Below are 16,519 nucleotides of genomic sequence, written 5' to 3'. Positions count from 1 at the left end.
CCCATCCTAGTACTACTCTCGCCCAAGCACGCTTAACTGCGGAGTTCTGATGGGATCCGGTGCATTAGTGCTGGTATGATCGCACCCGTTCATTCACCGTAGCAATTTGTTTACATGCGCAATGCCGCCCAAAAAAAAAAAAAAAACCAGAGCATTCCAAAGCTCGTAAATTCGCAGCCGAGACCCCTATTTCGAGCCTTCTCCTTCCCGAATACCGTTTTTCACCCTCCCGGTATTGTCCGATTCACAAAAGAGTCCGCCGGCTTTAAAAGCCAGGTGAACTCGCAACAAAAAAGCGACAAAATATATGAGAAATCCGCGCAACACTTGGAAATCAAGAGGCCATCCATGCCGGGCGCGCTTCCGCGGGGACTTCCGACGGGACCCGGTGCAATTTCCGCTTACACGAACGCACCGACGCACGCCTCTTTCGGACAATTCGTTCGTATGCGCATCGACCCGCCTCGACGGGTCCTATCTTTCGAGTGCCCGTAAATTCGAGGTCGGGACCCGGTTGCGAGTTATATTTTTATAAATAAAATTACTTCCATGGAGTATACTACGATAACCACTGAAATGCCTTCTGCTCAAGTGCAGCGGAAACAGATAAGAAAAATTAAAAAAAAAAAGGAGGGAAAAAGGGGTGCAACACGAGGACTTCCCAGGAGGTCACCCATCCTAGTACTACTCTCGCCCAAGCACGCTTAACTGCGGAGTTCTGATGGGATCCGGTGCATTAGTGCTGGTATGATCGCACCCGTTCATTCACCGTAGCAATTTGTTTACATGCGCAATGCCGCCCAAAAAAAAAAAAAAAACCAGAGCATTCCAAAGCTCGTAAATTCGCAGCCGAGACCCCTATTTCGAGCCTTCTCCTTCCCGAATACCGTTTTTCACCCTCCCGGTATTGTCCGATTCACAAAAGAGTCCGCCGGCTTTAAAAGCCAGGTGAACTCGCAACAAAAAAGCGACAAAATATTTGAGAAATCCGCGCAACACTTGGAAATCAAGAGGCCATCCATGCCGGGCGCGCTTCCGCGGGGACTTCCGACGGGACCCGGTGCAATTTCCGCTTACACGAACGCACCGACGCACGCCTCTTTCGGACAATTCGTTCGTATGCGCATCGACCCGCCTCGACGGGTCCTATCTTTCGAGTGCCCGTAAATTCGAGGTCGGGACCCGGTTGCGAGTTATATTTTTATAAATAAAATTACTTCCATGGAGTATACTACGATAACCACTGAAATGCCTTCTGCTCAAGTGCAGCGGAAACAGATAAGAAAAATTAAAAAAAAAAAGGAGGGAAAAAGGGGTGCAACACGAGGACTTCCCAGGAGGTCACCCATCCTAGTACTACTCTCGCCCAAGCACGCTTAACTGCGGAGTTCTGATGGGATCCGGTGCATTAGTGCTGGTATGATCGCACCCGTTCATTCACCGTAGCAATTTGTTTACATGCGCAATGCCGCCCAAAAAAAAAAAAAAAAACCAGAGCATTCCAAAGCTCGTAAATTCGCAGCCGAGACCCCTATTTCGAGCCTTCTCCTTCCCAAATACCGTTTTTCACCCTCCCGGTATTGTCCGATTCACAAAAGAGTCCGCCGGCTTTAAAAGCCAGGTGAACTCGCAACAAAAAAGCGACAAAATATTTGAGAAATCCGCGCAACACTTGGAAATCAAGAGGCCATCCATGCCGGGCGCGCTTCCGCGGGGACTTCCGACGGGACCCGGTGCAATTTCCGCTTACACGAACGCACCGACGCACGCCTCTTTCGGACAATTCGTTCGTATGCGCATCGACCCGCCTCGACGGGTCCTATCTTTCGAGTGCCCGTAAATTCGAGGTCGGGACCCGGTTGCGAGTTATATTTTTATAAATAAAATTACTTCCATGGAGTATACTACGATAACCACTGAAATGCCTTCTGCTCAAGTGCAGCGGAAACAGATAAGAAAAATTAAAAAAAAAAAGGAGGGAAAAAGGGGTGCAACACGAGGACTTCCCAGGAGGTCACCCATCCTAGTACTACTCTCGCCCAAGCACGCTTAACTGCGGAGTTCTGATGGGATCCGGTGCATTAGTGCTGGTATGATCGCACCCGTTCATTCACCGTAGCAATTTGTTTACATGCGCAATGCCGCCCAAAAAAAAAAAAAAAACCAGAGCATTCCAAAGCTCGTAAATTCGCAGCCGAGACCCCTATTTCGAGCCTTCTCCTTCCCAAATACCGTTTTTCACCCTCCCGGTATTGTCCGATTCACAAAAGAGTCCGCCGGCTTTAAAAGCCAGGTGAACTCGCAACAAAAAAGCGACAAAATATTTGAGAAATCCGCGCAACACTTGGAAATCAAGAGGCCATCCATGCCGGGCGCGCTTCCGCGGGGACTTCCGACGGGACCCGGTGCAATTTCCGCTTACACGAACGCACCGACGCACGCCTCTTTCGGACAATTCGTTCGTATGCGCATCGACCCGCCTCGACGGGTCCTATCTTTCGAGTGCCCGTAAATTCGAGGTCGGGACCCGGTTGCGAGTTATATTTTTATAAATAAAATTACTTCCATGGAGTATACTACGATAACCACTGAAATGCCTTCTGCTCAAGTGCAGCGGAAACAGATAAGAAAAATTAAAAAAAAAAGGAGGGAAAAAGGGGTGCAACACGAGGACTTCCCAGGAGGTCACCCATCCTAGTACTACTCTCGCCCAAGCACGCTTAACTGCGGAGTTCTGATGGGATCCGGTGCATTAGTGCTGGTATGATCGCACCCGTTCATTCACCGTAGCAATTTGTTTACATGCGCAATGCCGCCCAAAAAAAAAAAAAAAACCAGAGCATTCCAAAGCTCGTAAATTCGCAGCCGAGACCCCTATTTCGAGCCTTCTCCTTCCCAAATACCGTTTTTCACCCTCCCGGTATTGTCCGATTCACAAAAGAGTCCGCCGGCTTTAAAAGCCAGGTGAACTCGCAACAAAAAAGCGACAAAATATTTGAGAAATCCGCGCAACACTTGGAAATCAAGAGGCCATCCATGCCGGGCGCGCTTCCGCGGGGACTTCCGACGGGACCCGGTGCAATTTCCGCTTACACGAACGCACCGACGCACGCCTCTTTCGGACAATTCGTTCGTATGCGCATCGACCCGCCTCGACGGGTCCTATCTTTCGAGTGCCCGTAAATTCGAGGTCGGGACCCGGTTGCGAGTTATATTTTTATAAATAAAATTACTTCCATGGAGTATACTACGATAACCACTGAAATGCCTTCTGCTCAAGTGCAGCGGAAACAGATAAGAAAAATTAAAAAAAAAAAGGAGGGAAAAAGGGGTGCAACACGAGGACTTCCCAGGAGGTCACCCATCCTAGTACTACTCTCGCCCAAGCACGCTTAACTGCGGAGTTCTGATGGGATCCGGTGCATTAGTGCTGGTATGATCGCACCCGTTCATTCACCGTAGCAATTTGTTTACATGCGCAATGCCGCCCAAAAAAAAAAAAAAAAACCAGAGCATTCCAAAGCTCGTAAATTCGCAGCCGAGACCCCTATTTCGAGCCTTCTCCTTCCCAAATACCGTTTTTCACCCTCCCGGTATTGTCCGATTCACAAAAGAGTCCGCCGGCTTTAAAAGCCAGGTGAACTCGCAACAAAAAAGCGACAAAATATTTGAGAAATCCGCGCAACACTTGGAAATCAAGAGGCCATCCATGCCGGGCGCGCTTCCGCGGGGACTTCCGACGGGACCCGGTGCAATTTCCGCTTACACGAACGCACCGACGCACGCCTCTTTCGGACAATTCGTTCGTATGCGCATCGACCCGCCTCGACGGGTCCTATCTTTCGAGTGCCCGTAAATTCGAGGTCGGGACCCGGTTGCGAGTTATATTTTTATAAATAAAATTACTTCCATGGAGTATACTACGATAACCACTGAAATGCCTTCTGCTCAAGTGCAGCGGAAACAGATAAGAAAAATTAAAAAAAAAAAGGAGGGAAAAAGGGGTGCAACACGAGGACTTCCCAGGAGGTCACCCATCCTAGTACTACTCTCGCCCAAGCACGCTTAACTGCGGAGTTCTGATGGGATCCGGTGCATTAGTGCTGGTATGATCGCACCCGTTCATTCACCGTAGCAATTTGTTTACATGCGCAATGCCGCCCAAAAAAAAAAAAAAAACCAGAGCATTCCAAAGCTCGTAAATTCGCAGCCGAGACCCCTATTTCGAGCCTTCTCCTTCCCAAATACCGTTTTTCACCCTCCCGGTATTGTCCGATTCACAAAAGAGTCCGCCGGCTTTAAAAGCCAGGTGAACTCGCAACAAAAAAGCGACAAAATATTTGAGAAATCCGCGCAACACTTGGAAATCAAGAGGCCATCCATGCCGGGCGCGCTTCCGCGGGGACTTCCGACGGGACCCGGTGCAATTTCCGCTTACACGAACGCACCGACGCACGCCTCTTTCGGACAATTCGTTCGTATGCGCATCGACCCGCCTCGACGGGTCCTATCTTTCGAGTGCCCGTAAATTCGAGGTCGGGACCCGGTTGCGAGTTATATTTTTATAAATAAAATTACTTCCATGGAGTATACTACGATAACCACTGAAATGCCTTCTGCTCAAGTGCAGCGGAAACAGATAAGGAAAATATAAAAAAAAAGGAGGGAAAAAGGGGTGCAACACGAGGACTTCCCAGGAGGTCACCCATCCTAGTACTACTCTCGCCCAAGCACGCTTAACTGCGGAGTTCTGATGGGATCCGGTGCATTAGTGCTGGTATGATCGCACCCGTTCATTCACCGTAGCAATTTGTTTACATGCGCAATGCCGCCCAAAAAAAAAAAAAAAAAAACCAGAGCATTCCAAAGCTCGTAAATTCGCAGCCGAGACCCCTATTTCGAGCCTTCTCCTTCCCAAATACCGTTTTTCACCCTCCCGGTATTGTCCGATTCACAAAAGAGTCCGCCGGCTTTAAAAGCCAGGTGAACTCGCAACAAAAAAGCGACAAAATATTTGAGAAATCCGCGCAACACTTGGAAATCAAGAGGCCATCCATGCCGGGCGCGCTTCCGCGGGGACTTCCGACGGGACCCGGTGCAATTTCCGCTTACACGAACGCACCGACGCACGCCTCTTTCGGACAATTCGTTCGTATGCGCATCGACCCGCCTCGACGGGTCCTATCTTTCGAGTGCCCGTAAATTCGAGGTCGGGACCCGGTTGCGAGTTATATTTTTATAAATAAAATTACTTCCATGGAGTATACTACGATAACCACTGAAATGCCTTCTGCTCAAGTGCAGCGGAAACAGATAAGAAAAATTAAAAAAAAAAAGGAGGGAAAAAGGGGTGCAACACGAGGACTTCCCAGGAGGTCACCCATCCTAGTACTACTCTCGCCCAAGCACGCTTAACTGCGGAGTTCTGATGGGATCCGGTGCATTAGTGCTGGTATGATCGCACCCGTTCATTCACCGTAGCAATTTGTTTACATGCGCAATGCCGCCCAAAAAAAAAAAAAAAACCAGAGCATTCCAAAGCTCGTAAATTCGCAGCCGAGACCCCTATTTCGAGCCTTCTCCTTCCCAAATACCGTTTTTCACCCTCCCGGTATTGTCCGATTCACAAAAGAGTCCGCCGGCTTTAAAAGCCAGGTGAACTCGCAACAAAAAAGCGACAAAATATTTGAGAAATCCGCGCAACACTTGGAAATCAAGAGGCCATCCATGCCGGGCGCGCTTCCGCGGGGACTTCCGACGGGACCCGGTGCAATTTCCGCTTACACGAACGCACCGACGCACGCCTCTTTCGGACAATTCGTTCGTATGCGCATCGACCCGCCTCGACGGGTCCTATCTTTCGAGTGCCCGTAAATTCGAGGTCGGGACCCGGTTGCGAGTTATATTTTTATAAATAAAATTACTTCCATGGAGTATACTACGATAACCACTGAAATGCCTTCTGCTCAAGTGCAGCGGAAACAGATAAGAAAAATTAAAAAAAAAAAGGAGGGAAAAAGGGGTGCAACACGAGGACTTCCCAGGAGGTCACCCATCCTAGTACTACTCTCGCCCAAGCACGCTTAACTGCGGAGTTCTGATGGGATCCGGTGCATTAGTGCTGGTATGATCGCACCCGTTCATTCACCGTAGCAATTTGTTTACATGCGCAATGCCGCCCAAAAAAAAAAAAAAACCAGAGCATTCCAAAGCTCGTAAATTCGCAGCCGAGACCCCTATTTCGAGCCTTCTCCTTCCCAAATACCGTTTTTCACCCTCCCGGTATTGTCCGATTCACAAAAGAGTCCGCCGGCTTTAAAAGCCAGGTGAACTCGCAACAAAAAAGCGACAAAATATTTGAGAAATCCGCGCAACACTTGGAAATCAAGAGGCCATCCATGCCGGGCGCGCTTCCGCGGGGACTTCCGACGGGACCCGGTGCAATTTCCGCTTACACGAACGCACCGACGCACGCCTCTTTCGGACAATTCGTTCGTATGCGCATCGACCCGCCTCGACGGGTCCTATCTTTCGAGTGCCCGTAAATTCGAGGTCGGGACCCGGTTGCGAGTTATATTTTTATAAATAAAATTACTTCCATGGAGTATACTACGATAACCACTGAAATGCCTTCTGCTCAAGTGCAGCGGAAACAGATAAGAAAAATTAAAAAAAAAAAGGAGGGAAAAAGGGGTGCAACACGAGGACTTCCCAGGAGGTCACCCATCCTAGTACTACTCTCGCCCAAGCACGCTTAACTGCGGAGTTCTGATGGGATCCGGTGCATTAGTGCTGGTATGATCGCACCCGTTCATTCACCGTAGCAATTTGTTTACATGCGCAATGCCGCCCAAAAAAAAAAAAAAAAAAAACCAGAGCATTCCAAAGCTCGTAAATTCGCAGCCGAGACCCCTATTTCGAGCCTTCTCCTTCCCAAATACCGTTTTTCACCCTCCCGGTATTGTCCGATTCACAAAAGAGTCCGCCGGCTTTAAAAGCCAGGTGAACTCGCAACAAAAAAGCGACAAAATATTTGAGAAATCCGCGCAACACTTGGAAATCAAGAGGCCATCCATGCCGGGCGCGCTTCCGCGGGGACTTCCGACGGGACCCGGTGCAATTTCCGCTTACACGAACGCACCGACGCACGCCTCTTTCGGACAATTCGTTCGTATGCGCATCGACCCGCCTCGACGGGTCCTATCTTTCGAGTGCCCGTAAATTCGAGGTCGGGACCCGGTTGCGAGTTATATTTTTATAAATAAAATTACTTCCATGGAGTATACTACGATTACCACTGAAATGCCTTCTGCTCAAGTGCAGCGGAAACAGATAAGAAAAATTAAAAAAAAAAAGGAGGGAAAAAGGGGTGCAACACGAGGACTTCCCAGGAGGTCACCCATCCTAGTACTACTCTCGCCCAAGCACGCTTAACTGCGGAGTTCTGATGGGATCCGGTGCATTAGTGCTGGTATGATCGCACCCGTTCATTCACCGTAGCAATTTGTTTACATGCGCAATGCCGCCCAAAAAAAAAAAAAAAAAAAACCAGAGCATTCCAAAGCTCGTAAATTCGCAGCCGAGACCCCTATTTCGAGCCTTCTCCTTCCCGAATACCGTTTTTCACCCTCCCGGTATTGTCCGATTCACAAAAGAGTCCGCCGGCTTTAAAAGCCAGGTGAACTCGCAACAAAAAAGCGACAAAATATTTGAGAAATCCGCGCAACACTTGGAAATCAAGAGGCCATCCATGCCGGGCGCGCTTCCGCGAGGACTTCCGACGGGACCCGGTGCAATTTCCGCTTACACGAACGCACCGACGCACGCCTCTTTCGGACAATTCGTTCGTATGCGCATCGACCCGCCTCGACGGGTCCTATCTTTCGAGTGCCCGTAAATTCGAGGTCGGGACCCGGTTGCGAGTTATATTTTTATAAATAAAATTACTTCCATGGAGTATACTACGATAACCACTGAAATGCCTTCTGCTCAAGTGCAGCGGAAACAGATAAGGAAAATATAAAAAAAAAGGAGGGAAAAAGGGGTGCAACACGAGGACTTCCCAGGAGGTCACCCATCCTAGTACTACTCTCGCCCAAGCACGCTTAACTGCGGAGTTCTGATGGGATCCGGTGCATTAGTGCTGGTATGATCGCACCCGTTCATTCACCGTAGCAATTTGTTTACATGCGCAATGCCGCCCAAAAAAAAAAAAAAAAAAACCAGAGCATTCCAAAGCTCGTAAATTCGCAGCCGAGACCCCTATTTCGAGCCTTCTCCTTCCCGAATACCGTTTTTCACCCTCCCGGTATTGTCCGATTCACAAAAGAGTCCGCCGGCTTTAAAAGCCAGGTGAACTCGCAACAAAAAAGCGACAAAATATTTGAGAAATCCGCGCAACACTTGGAAATCAAGAGGCCATCCATGCCGGGCGCGCTTCCGCGGGGACTTCCGACGGGACCCGGTGCAATTTCCGCTTACACGAACGCACCGACGCACGCCTCTTTCGGACAATTCGTTCGTATGCGCATCGACCCGCCTCGACGGGTCCTATCTTTCGAGTGCCCGTAAATTCGAGGTCGGGACCCGGTTGCGAGTTATATTTTTATAAATAAAATTACTTCCATGGAGTATACTACGATAACCACTGAAATGCCTTCTGCTCAAGTGCAGCGGAAACAGATAAGGAAAATATAAAAAAAAAGGAGGGAAAAAGGGGTGCAACACGAGGACTTCCCAGGAGGTCACCCATCCTAGTACTACTCTCGCCCAAGCACGCTTAACTGCGGAGTTCTGATGGGATCCGGTGCATTAGTGCTGGTATGATCGCACCCGTTCATTCACCGTAGCAATTTGTTTACATGCGCAATGCCGCCCAAAAAAAAAAAAAAAAAACCAGAGCATTCCAAAGCTCGTAAATTCGCAGCCGAGACCCCTATTTCGAGCCTTCTCCTTCCCGAATACCGTTTTTCACCCTCCCGGTATTGTCCGATTCACAAAAGAGTCCGCCGGCTTTAAAAGCCAGGTGAACTCGCAACAAAAAAGCGACAAAATATTTGAGAAATCCGCGCAACACTTGGAAATCAAGAGGCCATCCATGCCGGGCGCGCTTCCGCGGGGACTTCCGACGGGACCCGGTGCAATTTCCGCTTACACGAACGCACCGACGCACGCCTCTTTCGGACAATTCGTTCGTATGCGCATCGACCCGCCTCGACGGGTCCTATCTTTCGAGTGCCCGTAAATTCGAGGTCGGGACCCGGTTGCGAGTTATATTTTTATAAATAAAATTACTTCCATGGAGTATACTACGATAACCACTGAAATGCCTTCTGCTCAAGTGCAGCGGAAACAGATAAGAAAAATTAAAAAAAAAAAGGAGGGAAAAAGGGGTGCAACACGAGGACTTCCCAGGAGGTCACCCATCCTAGTACTACTCTCGCCCAAGCACGCTTAACTGCGGAGTTCTGATGGGATCCGGTGCATTAGTGCTGGTATGATCGCACCCGTTCATTCACCGTAGCAATTTGTTTACATGCGCAATGCCGCCCAAAAAAAAAAAAAAAAAACCAGAGCATTCCAAAGCTCGTAAATTCGCAGCCGAGACCCCTATTTCGAGCCTTCTCCTTCCCGAATACCGTTTTTCACCCTCCCGGTATTGTCCGATTCACAAAAGAGTCCGCCGGCTTTAAAAGCCAGGTGAACTCGCAACAAAAAAGCGACAAAATATTTGAGAAATCCGCGCAACACTTGGAAATCAAGAGGCCATCCATGCCGGGCGCGCTTCCGCGGGGACTTCCGACGGGACCCGGTGCAATTTCCGCTTACACGAACGCACCGACGCACGCCTCTTTCGGACAATTCGTTCGTATGCGCATCGACCCGCCTCGACGGGTCCTATCTTTCGAGTGCCCGTAAATTCGAGGTCGGGACCCGGTTGCGAGTTATATTTTTATAAATAAAATTACTTCCATGGAGTATACTACGATAACCACTGAAATGCCTTCTGCTCAAGTGCAGCGGAAACAGATAAGGAAAATATAAAAAAAAAGGAGGGAAAAAGGGGTGCAACACGAGGACTTCCCAGGAGGTCACCCATCCTAGTACTACTCTCGCCCAAGCACGCTTAACTGCGGAGTTCTGATGGGATCCGGTGCATTAGTGCTGGTATGATCGCACCCGTTCATTCACCGTAGCAATTTGTTTACATGCGCAATGCCGCCCAAAAAAAAAAAAAAAAAACCAGAGCATTCCAAAGCTCGTAAATTCGCAGCCGAGACCCCTATTTCGAGCCTTCTCCTTCCCGAATACCGTTTTTCACCCTCCCGGTATTGTCCGATTCACAAAAGAGTCCGCCGGCTTTAAAAGCCAGGTGAACTCGCAACAAAAAAGCGACAAAATATTTGAGAAATCCGCGCAACACTTGGAAATCAAGAGGCCATCCATGCCGGGCGCGCTTCCGCGGGGACTTCCGACGGGACCCGGTGCAATTTCCGCTTACACGAACGCACCGACGCACGCCTCTTTCGGACAATTCGTTCGTATGCGCATCGACCCGCCTCGACGGGTCCTATCTTTCGAGTGCCCGTAAATTCGAGGTCGGGACCCGGTTGCGAGTTATATTTTTATAAATAAAATTACTTCCATGGAGTATACTACGATAACCACTGAAATGCCTTCTGCTCAAGTGCAGCGGAAACAGATAAGAAAAATTAAAAAAAAAAAGGAGGGAAAAAGGGGTGCAACACGAGGACTTCCCAGGAGGTCACCCATCCTAGTACTACTCTCGCCCAAGCACGCTTAACTGCGGAGTTCTGATGGGATCCGGTGCATTAGTGCTGGTATGATCGCACCCGTTCATTCACCGTAGCAATTTGTTTACATGCGCAATGCCGCCCAAAAAAAAAAAAAAAACCAGAGCATTCCAAAGCTCGTAAATTCGCAGCCGAGACCCCTATTTCGAGCCTTCTCCTTCCCAAATACCGTTTTTCACCCTCCCGGTATTGTCCGATTCACAAAAGAGTCCGCCGGCTTTAAAAGCCAGGTGAACTCGCAACAAAAAAGCGACAAAATATTTGAGAAATCCGCGCAACACTTGGAAATCAAGAGGCCATCCATGCCGGGCGCGCTTCCGCGGGGACTTCCGACGGGACCCGGTGCAATTTCCGCTTACACGAACGCACCGACGCACGCCTCTTTCGGACAATTCGTTCGTATGCGCATCGACCCGCCTCGACGGGTCCTATCTTTCGAGTGCCCGTAAATTCGAGGTCGGGACCCGGTTGCGAGTTATATTTTTATAAATAAAATTACTTCCATGGAGTATACTACGATAACCACTGAAATGCCTTCTGCTCAAGTGCAGCGGAAACAGATAAGGAAAATATAAAAAAAAAGGAGGGAAAAAGGGGTGCAACACGAGGACTTCCCAGGAGGTCACCCATCCTAGTACTACTCTCGCCCAAGCACGCTTCACTGCGGAGTTCTGATGGGATCCGGTGCATTAGTGCTGGTATGATCGCACCCGTTCATTCACCGTAGCAATTTGTTTACATGCGCAATGCCGCCCAAAAAAAAAAAAAAAAAAACCAGAGCATTCCAAAGCTCGTAAATTCGCAGCCGAGACCCCTATTTCGAGCCTTCTCCTTCCCGAATACCGTTTTTCACCCTCCCGGTATTGTCCGATTCACAAAAGAGTCCGCCGGCTTTAAAAGCCAGGTGAACTCGCAACAAAAAAGCGACAAAATATTTGAGAAATCCGCGCAACACTTGGAAATCAAGAGGCCATCCATGCCGGGCGCGCTTCCGCGGGGACTTCCGACGGGACCCGGTGCAATTTCCGCTTACACGAACGCACCGACGCACGCCTCTTTCGGACAATTCGTTCGTATGCGCATCGACCCGCCTCGACGGGTCCTATCTTTCGAGTGCCCGTAAATTCGAGGTCGGGACCCGGTTGCGAGTTATATTTTTATAAATAAAATTACTTCCATGGAGTATACTACGATAACCACTGAAATGCCTTCTGCTCAAGTGCAGCGGAAACAGATAAGGAAAATATAAAAAAAAAGGAGGGAAAAAGGGGTGCAACACGAGGACTTCCCAGGAGGTCACCCATCCTAGTACTACTCTCGCCCAAGCACGCTTAACTGCGGAGTTCTGATGGGATCCGGTGCATTAGTGCTGGTATGATCGCACCCGTTCATTCACCGTAGCAATTTGTTTACATGCGCAATGCCGCCCAAAAAAAAAAAAAAAAAACCAGAGCATTCCAAAGCTCGTAAATTCGCAGCCGAGACCCCTATTTCGAGCCTTCTCCTTCCCGAATACCGTTTTTCACCCTCCCGGTATTGTCCGATTCACAAAAGAGTCCGCCGGCTTTAAAAGCCAGGTGAACTCGCAACAAAAAAGCGACAAAATATTTGAGAAATCCGCGCAACACTTGGAAATCAAGAGGCCATCCATGCCGGGCGCGCTTCCGCGGGGACTTCCGACGGGACCCGGTGCAATTTCCGCTTACACGAACGCACCGACGCACGCCTCTTTCGGACAATTCGTTCGTATGCGCATCGACCCGCCTCGACGGGTCCTATCTTTCGAGTGCCCGTAAATTCGAGGTCGGGACCCGGTTGCGAGTTATATTTTTATAAATAAAATTACTTCCATGGAGTATACTACGATAACCACTGAAATGCCTTCTGCTCAAGTGCAGCGGAAACAGATAAGAAAAATTAAAAAAAAAAAGGAGGGAAAAAGGGGTGCAACACGAGGACTTCCCAGGAGGTCACCCATCCTAGTACTACTCTCGCCCAAGCACGCTTAACTGCGGAGTTCTGATGGGATCCGGTGCATTAGTGCTGGTATGATCGCACCCGTTCATTCACCGTAGCAATTTGTTTACATGCGCAATGCCGCCCAAAAAAAAAAAAAAAAAACCAGAGCATTCCAAAGCTCGTAAATTCGCAGCCGAGACCCCTATTTCGAGCCTTCTCCTTCCCGAATACCGTTTTTCACCCTCCCGGTATTGTCCGATTCACAAAAGAGTCCGCCGGCTTTAAAAGCCAGGTGAACTCGCAACAAAAAAGCGACAAAATATTTGAGAAATCCGCGCAACACTTGGAAATCAAGAGGCCATCCATGCCGGGCGCGCTTCCGCGGGGACTTCCGACGGGACCCGGTGCAATTTCCGCTTACACGAACGCACCGACGCACGCCTCTTTCGGACAATTCGTTCGTATGCGCATCGACCCGCCTCGACGGGTCCTATCTTTCGAGTGCCCGTAAATTCGAGGTCGGGACCCGGTTGCGAGTTATATTTTTATAAATAAAATTACTTCCATGGAGTATACTACGATAACCACTGAAATGCCTTCTGCTCAAGTGCAGCGGAAACAGATAAGAAAAATTAAAAAAAAAAAGGAGGGAAAAAGGGGTGCAACACGAGGACTTCCCAGGAGGTCACCCATCCTAGTACTACTCTCGCCCAAGCACGCTTAACTGCGGAGTTCTGATGGGATCCGGTGCATTAGTGCTGGTATGATCGCACCCGTTCATTCACCGTAGCAATTTGTTTACATGCGCAATGCCGCCCAAAAAAAAAAAAAAAAAACCAGAGCATTCCAAAGCTCGTAAATTCGCAGCCGAGACCCCTATTTCGAGCCTTCTCCTTCCCGAATACCGTTTTTCACCCTCCCGGTATTGTCCGATTCACAAAAGAGTCCGCCGGCTTTAAAAGCCAGGTGAACTCGCAACAAAAAAGCGACAAAATATTTGAGAAATCCGCGCAACACTTGGAAATCAAGAGGCCATCCATGCCGGGCGCGCTTCCGCGGGGACTTCCGACGGGACCCGGTGCAATTTCCGCTTACACGAACGCACCGACGCACGCCTCTTTCGGACAATTCGTTCGTATGCGCATCGACCCGCCTCGACGGGTCCTATCTTTCGAGTGCCCGTAAATTCGAGGTCGGGACCCGGTTGCGAGTTATATTTTTATAAATAAAATTACTTCCATGGAGTATACTACGATAACCACTGAAATGCCTTCTGCTCAAGTGCAGCGGAAACAGATAAGGAAAATATAAAAAAAAAGGAGGGAAAAAGGGGTGCAACACGAGGACTTCCCAGGAGGTCACCCATCCTAGTACTACTCTCGCCCAAGCACGCTTAACTGCGGAGTTCTGATGGGATCCGGTGCATTAGTGCTGGTATGATCGCACCCGTTCATTCACCGTAGCAATTTGTTTACATGCGCAATGCCGCCCAAAAAAAAAAAAAAAAAACCAGAGCATTCCAAAGCTCGTAAATTCGCAGCCGAGACCCCTATTTCGAGCCTTCTCCTTCCCGAATACCGTTTTTCACCCTCCCGGTATTGTCCGATTCACAAAAGAGTCCGCCGGCTTTAAAAGCCAGGTGAACTCGCAACAAAAAAGCGACAAAATATTTGAGAAATCCGCGCAACACTTGGAAATCAAGAGGCCATCCATGCCGGGCGCGCTTCCGCGGGGACTTCCGACGGGACCCGGTGCAATTTCCGCTTACACGAACGCACCGACGCACGCCTCTTTCGGACAATTCGTTCGTATGCGCATCGACCCGCCTCGACGGGTCCTATCTTTCGAGTGCCCGTAAATTCGAGGTCGGGACCCGGTTGCGAGTTATATTTTTATAAATAAAATTACTTCCATGGAGTATACTACGATAACCACTGAAATGCCTTCTGCTCAAGTGCAGCGGAAACAGATAAGAAAAATTAAAAAAAAAAAGGAGGGAAAAAGGGGTGCAACACGAGGACTTCCCAGGAGGTCACCCATCCTAGTACTACTCTCGCCCAAGCACGCTTAACTGCGGAGTTCTGATGGGATCCGGTGCATTAGTGCTGGTATGATCGCACCCGTTCATTCACCGTAGCAATTTGTTTACATGCGCAATGCCGCCCAAAAAAAAAAAAAAAACCAGAGCATTCCAAAGCTCGTAAATTCGCAGCCGAGACCCCTATTTCGAGCCTTCTCCTTCCCAAATACCGTTTTTCACCCTCCCGGTATTGTCCGATTCACAAAAGAGTCCGCCGGCTTTAAAAGCCAGGTGAACTCGCAACAAAAAAGCGACAAAATATTTGAGAAATCCGCGCAACACTTGGAAATCAAGAGGCCATCCATGCCGGGCGCGCTTCCGCGGGGACTTCCGACGGGACCCGGTGCAATTTCCGCTTACACGAACGCACCGACGCACGCCTCTTTCGGACAATTCGTTCGTATGCGCATCGACCCGCCTCGACGGGTCCTATCTTTCGAGTGCCCGTAAATTCGAGGTCGGGACCCGGTTGCGAGTTATATTTTTATAAATAAAATTACTTCCATGGAGTATACTACGATAACCACTGAAATGCCTTCTGCTCAAGTGCAGCGGAAACAGATAAGGAAAATATAAAAAAAAAGGAGGGAAAAAGGGGTGCAACACGAGGACTTCCCAGGAGGTCACCCATCCTAGTACTACTCTCGCCCAAGCACGCTTCACTGCGGAGTTCTGATGGGATCCGGTGCATTAGTGCTGGTATGATCGCACCCGTTCATTCACCGTAGCAATTTGTTTACATGCGCAATGCCGCCCAAAAAAAAAAAAAAAAAAACCAGAGCATTCCAAAGCTCGTAAATTCGCAGCCGAGACCCCTATTTCGAGCCTTCTCCTTCCCGAATACCGTTTTTCACCCTCCCGGTATTGTCCGATTCACAAAAGAGTCCGCCGGCTTTAAAAGCCAGGTGAACTCGCAACAAAAAAGCGACAAAATATTTGAGAAATCCGCGCAACACTTGGAAATCAAGAGGCCATCCATGCCGGGCGCGCTTCCGCGGGGACTTCCGACGGGACCCGGTGCAATTTCCGCTTACACGAACGCACCGACGCACGCCTCTTTCGGACAATTCGTTCGTATGCGCATCGACCCGCCTCGACGGGTCCTATCTTTCGAGTGCCCGTAAATTCGAGGTCGGGACCCGGTTGCGAGTTATATTTTTATAAATAAAATTACTTCCATGGAGTATACTACGATAACCACTGAAATGCCTTCTGCTCAAGTGCAGCGGAAACAGATAAGGAAAATATAAAAAAAAAGGAGGGAAAAAGGGGTGCAACACGAGGACTTCCCAGGAGGTCACCCATCCTAGTACTACTCTCGCCCAAGCACGCTTAACTGCGGAGTTCTGATGGGATCCGGTGCATTAGTGCTGGTATGATCGCACCCGTTCATTCACCGTAGCAATTTGTTTACATGCGCAATGCCGCCCAAAAAAAAAAAAAAAAAAACCAGAGCATTCCAAAGCTCGTAAATTCGCAGCCGAGACCCCTATTTCGAGCCTTCTCCTTCCCGAATACCGTTTTTCACCCTCCCGGTATTGTCCGATTCACAAAAGAGTCCGCCGGCTTTAAAAGCCAGGTGAACTCGCAACAAAAAAGCGACAAAATATTTGAGAAATCCGCGCAACACTTGGAAATCAAGAGGCCATCCATGCCGGGCGCGCTT

General features: G+C 49.2%; 24 non-coding genes across 24 annotated transcripts; all 24 read right to left on the bottom strand.

Moving 5' to 3' along the window:
* Positions 1-640: 640 nt before the first annotated feature.
* LOC130819039 (5S ribosomal RNA) lies at positions 641-759 on the bottom strand. The gene has a single exon (XR_009044092.1). It is a non-coding gene; the product is annotated as a 5S ribosomal RNA (ribosomal RNA).
* Positions 760-1,312: 553 nt separating this feature from the next.
* Positions 1,313-1,431, bottom strand: LOC130819038 (5S ribosomal RNA). Its single transcript, XR_009044091.1, has one exon. It is a non-coding gene; the product is annotated as a 5S ribosomal RNA (ribosomal RNA).
* A 554-nt stretch (positions 1,432-1,985) lies between these two features.
* LOC130819037 (5S ribosomal RNA) lies at positions 1,986-2,104 on the bottom strand. Its single transcript, XR_009044090.1, has one exon. It is a non-coding gene; the product is annotated as a 5S ribosomal RNA (ribosomal RNA).
* Positions 2,105-2,656: 552 nt separating this feature from the next.
* LOC130819036 (5S ribosomal RNA) lies at positions 2,657-2,775 on the bottom strand. The gene has a single exon (XR_009044089.1). It is a non-coding gene; the product is annotated as a 5S ribosomal RNA (ribosomal RNA).
* Positions 2,776-3,328: 553 nt separating this feature from the next.
* On the bottom strand, positions 3,329-3,447 carry LOC130819035 (5S ribosomal RNA). The gene has a single exon (XR_009044088.1). It is a non-coding gene; the product is annotated as a 5S ribosomal RNA (ribosomal RNA).
* Positions 3,448-4,001: 554 nt separating this feature from the next.
* LOC130819034 (5S ribosomal RNA) lies at positions 4,002-4,120 on the bottom strand. The gene has a single exon (XR_009044087.1). It is a non-coding gene; the product is annotated as a 5S ribosomal RNA (ribosomal RNA).
* A 552-nt stretch (positions 4,121-4,672) lies between these two features.
* LOC130819032 (5S ribosomal RNA) lies at positions 4,673-4,791 on the bottom strand. The gene has a single exon (XR_009044085.1). It is a non-coding gene; the product is annotated as a 5S ribosomal RNA (ribosomal RNA).
* Positions 4,792-5,347: 556 nt separating this feature from the next.
* Positions 5,348-5,466, bottom strand: LOC130819031 (5S ribosomal RNA). The gene has a single exon (XR_009044084.1). It is a non-coding gene; the product is annotated as a 5S ribosomal RNA (ribosomal RNA).
* Positions 5,467-6,019: 553 nt separating this feature from the next.
* LOC130819030 (5S ribosomal RNA) lies at positions 6,020-6,138 on the bottom strand. The gene has a single exon (XR_009044083.1). It is a non-coding gene; the product is annotated as a 5S ribosomal RNA (ribosomal RNA).
* A 552-nt stretch (positions 6,139-6,690) lies between these two features.
* On the bottom strand, positions 6,691-6,809 carry LOC130819029 (5S ribosomal RNA). The gene has a single exon (XR_009044082.1). It is a non-coding gene; the product is annotated as a 5S ribosomal RNA (ribosomal RNA).
* A 557-nt stretch (positions 6,810-7,366) lies between these two features.
* On the bottom strand, positions 7,367-7,485 carry LOC130819028 (5S ribosomal RNA). The gene has a single exon (XR_009044081.1). It is a non-coding gene; the product is annotated as a 5S ribosomal RNA (ribosomal RNA).
* Positions 7,486-8,041: 556 nt separating this feature from the next.
* Positions 8,042-8,160, bottom strand: LOC130819027 (5S ribosomal RNA). The gene has a single exon (XR_009044080.1). It is a non-coding gene; the product is annotated as a 5S ribosomal RNA (ribosomal RNA).
* Positions 8,161-8,715: 555 nt separating this feature from the next.
* LOC130819026 (5S ribosomal RNA) lies at positions 8,716-8,834 on the bottom strand. The gene has a single exon (XR_009044079.1). It is a non-coding gene; the product is annotated as a 5S ribosomal RNA (ribosomal RNA).
* Positions 8,835-9,389: 555 nt separating this feature from the next.
* Positions 9,390-9,508, bottom strand: LOC130819025 (5S ribosomal RNA). Its single transcript, XR_009044078.1, has one exon. It is a non-coding gene; the product is annotated as a 5S ribosomal RNA (ribosomal RNA).
* Positions 9,509-10,062: 554 nt separating this feature from the next.
* Positions 10,063-10,181, bottom strand: LOC130819024 (5S ribosomal RNA). Its single transcript, XR_009044077.1, has one exon. It is a non-coding gene; the product is annotated as a 5S ribosomal RNA (ribosomal RNA).
* Positions 10,182-10,736: 555 nt separating this feature from the next.
* LOC130819023 (5S ribosomal RNA) lies at positions 10,737-10,855 on the bottom strand. The gene has a single exon (XR_009044076.1). It is a non-coding gene; the product is annotated as a 5S ribosomal RNA (ribosomal RNA).
* A 552-nt stretch (positions 10,856-11,407) lies between these two features.
* Positions 11,408-11,526, bottom strand: LOC130819491 (5S ribosomal RNA). The gene has a single exon (XR_009044527.1). It is a non-coding gene; the product is annotated as a 5S ribosomal RNA (ribosomal RNA).
* A 555-nt stretch (positions 11,527-12,081) lies between these two features.
* On the bottom strand, positions 12,082-12,200 carry LOC130819021 (5S ribosomal RNA). The gene has a single exon (XR_009044074.1). It is a non-coding gene; the product is annotated as a 5S ribosomal RNA (ribosomal RNA).
* Positions 12,201-12,755: 555 nt separating this feature from the next.
* LOC130819020 (5S ribosomal RNA) lies at positions 12,756-12,874 on the bottom strand. Its single transcript, XR_009044073.1, has one exon. It is a non-coding gene; the product is annotated as a 5S ribosomal RNA (ribosomal RNA).
* Positions 12,875-13,429: 555 nt separating this feature from the next.
* On the bottom strand, positions 13,430-13,548 carry LOC130819019 (5S ribosomal RNA). Its single transcript, XR_009044072.1, has one exon. It is a non-coding gene; the product is annotated as a 5S ribosomal RNA (ribosomal RNA).
* A 554-nt stretch (positions 13,549-14,102) lies between these two features.
* On the bottom strand, positions 14,103-14,221 carry LOC130819018 (5S ribosomal RNA). The gene has a single exon (XR_009044071.1). It is a non-coding gene; the product is annotated as a 5S ribosomal RNA (ribosomal RNA).
* Positions 14,222-14,776: 555 nt separating this feature from the next.
* On the bottom strand, positions 14,777-14,895 carry LOC130819017 (5S ribosomal RNA). The gene has a single exon (XR_009044070.1). It is a non-coding gene; the product is annotated as a 5S ribosomal RNA (ribosomal RNA).
* A 552-nt stretch (positions 14,896-15,447) lies between these two features.
* LOC130819490 (5S ribosomal RNA) lies at positions 15,448-15,566 on the bottom strand. Its single transcript, XR_009044526.1, has one exon. It is a non-coding gene; the product is annotated as a 5S ribosomal RNA (ribosomal RNA).
* A 555-nt stretch (positions 15,567-16,121) lies between these two features.
* LOC130819016 (5S ribosomal RNA) lies at positions 16,122-16,240 on the bottom strand. The gene has a single exon (XR_009044069.1). It is a non-coding gene; the product is annotated as a 5S ribosomal RNA (ribosomal RNA).
* Positions 16,241-16,519: the final 279 nt, after the last annotated feature.

This window comes from Amaranthus tricolor, chromosome 7, assembly GCF_026212465.1.
Source record: "Amaranthus tricolor cultivar Red isolate AtriRed21 chromosome 7, ASM2621246v1, whole genome shotgun sequence".
In the NCBI taxonomy this organism is placed as follows: Eukaryota; Viridiplantae; Streptophyta; class Magnoliopsida; order Caryophyllales; family Amaranthaceae; genus Amaranthus; species Amaranthus tricolor.
The sequence above is the reverse complement of the archived record's forward strand: the minus strand, read 5'-3'. Positions and strand labels throughout refer to the sequence as shown.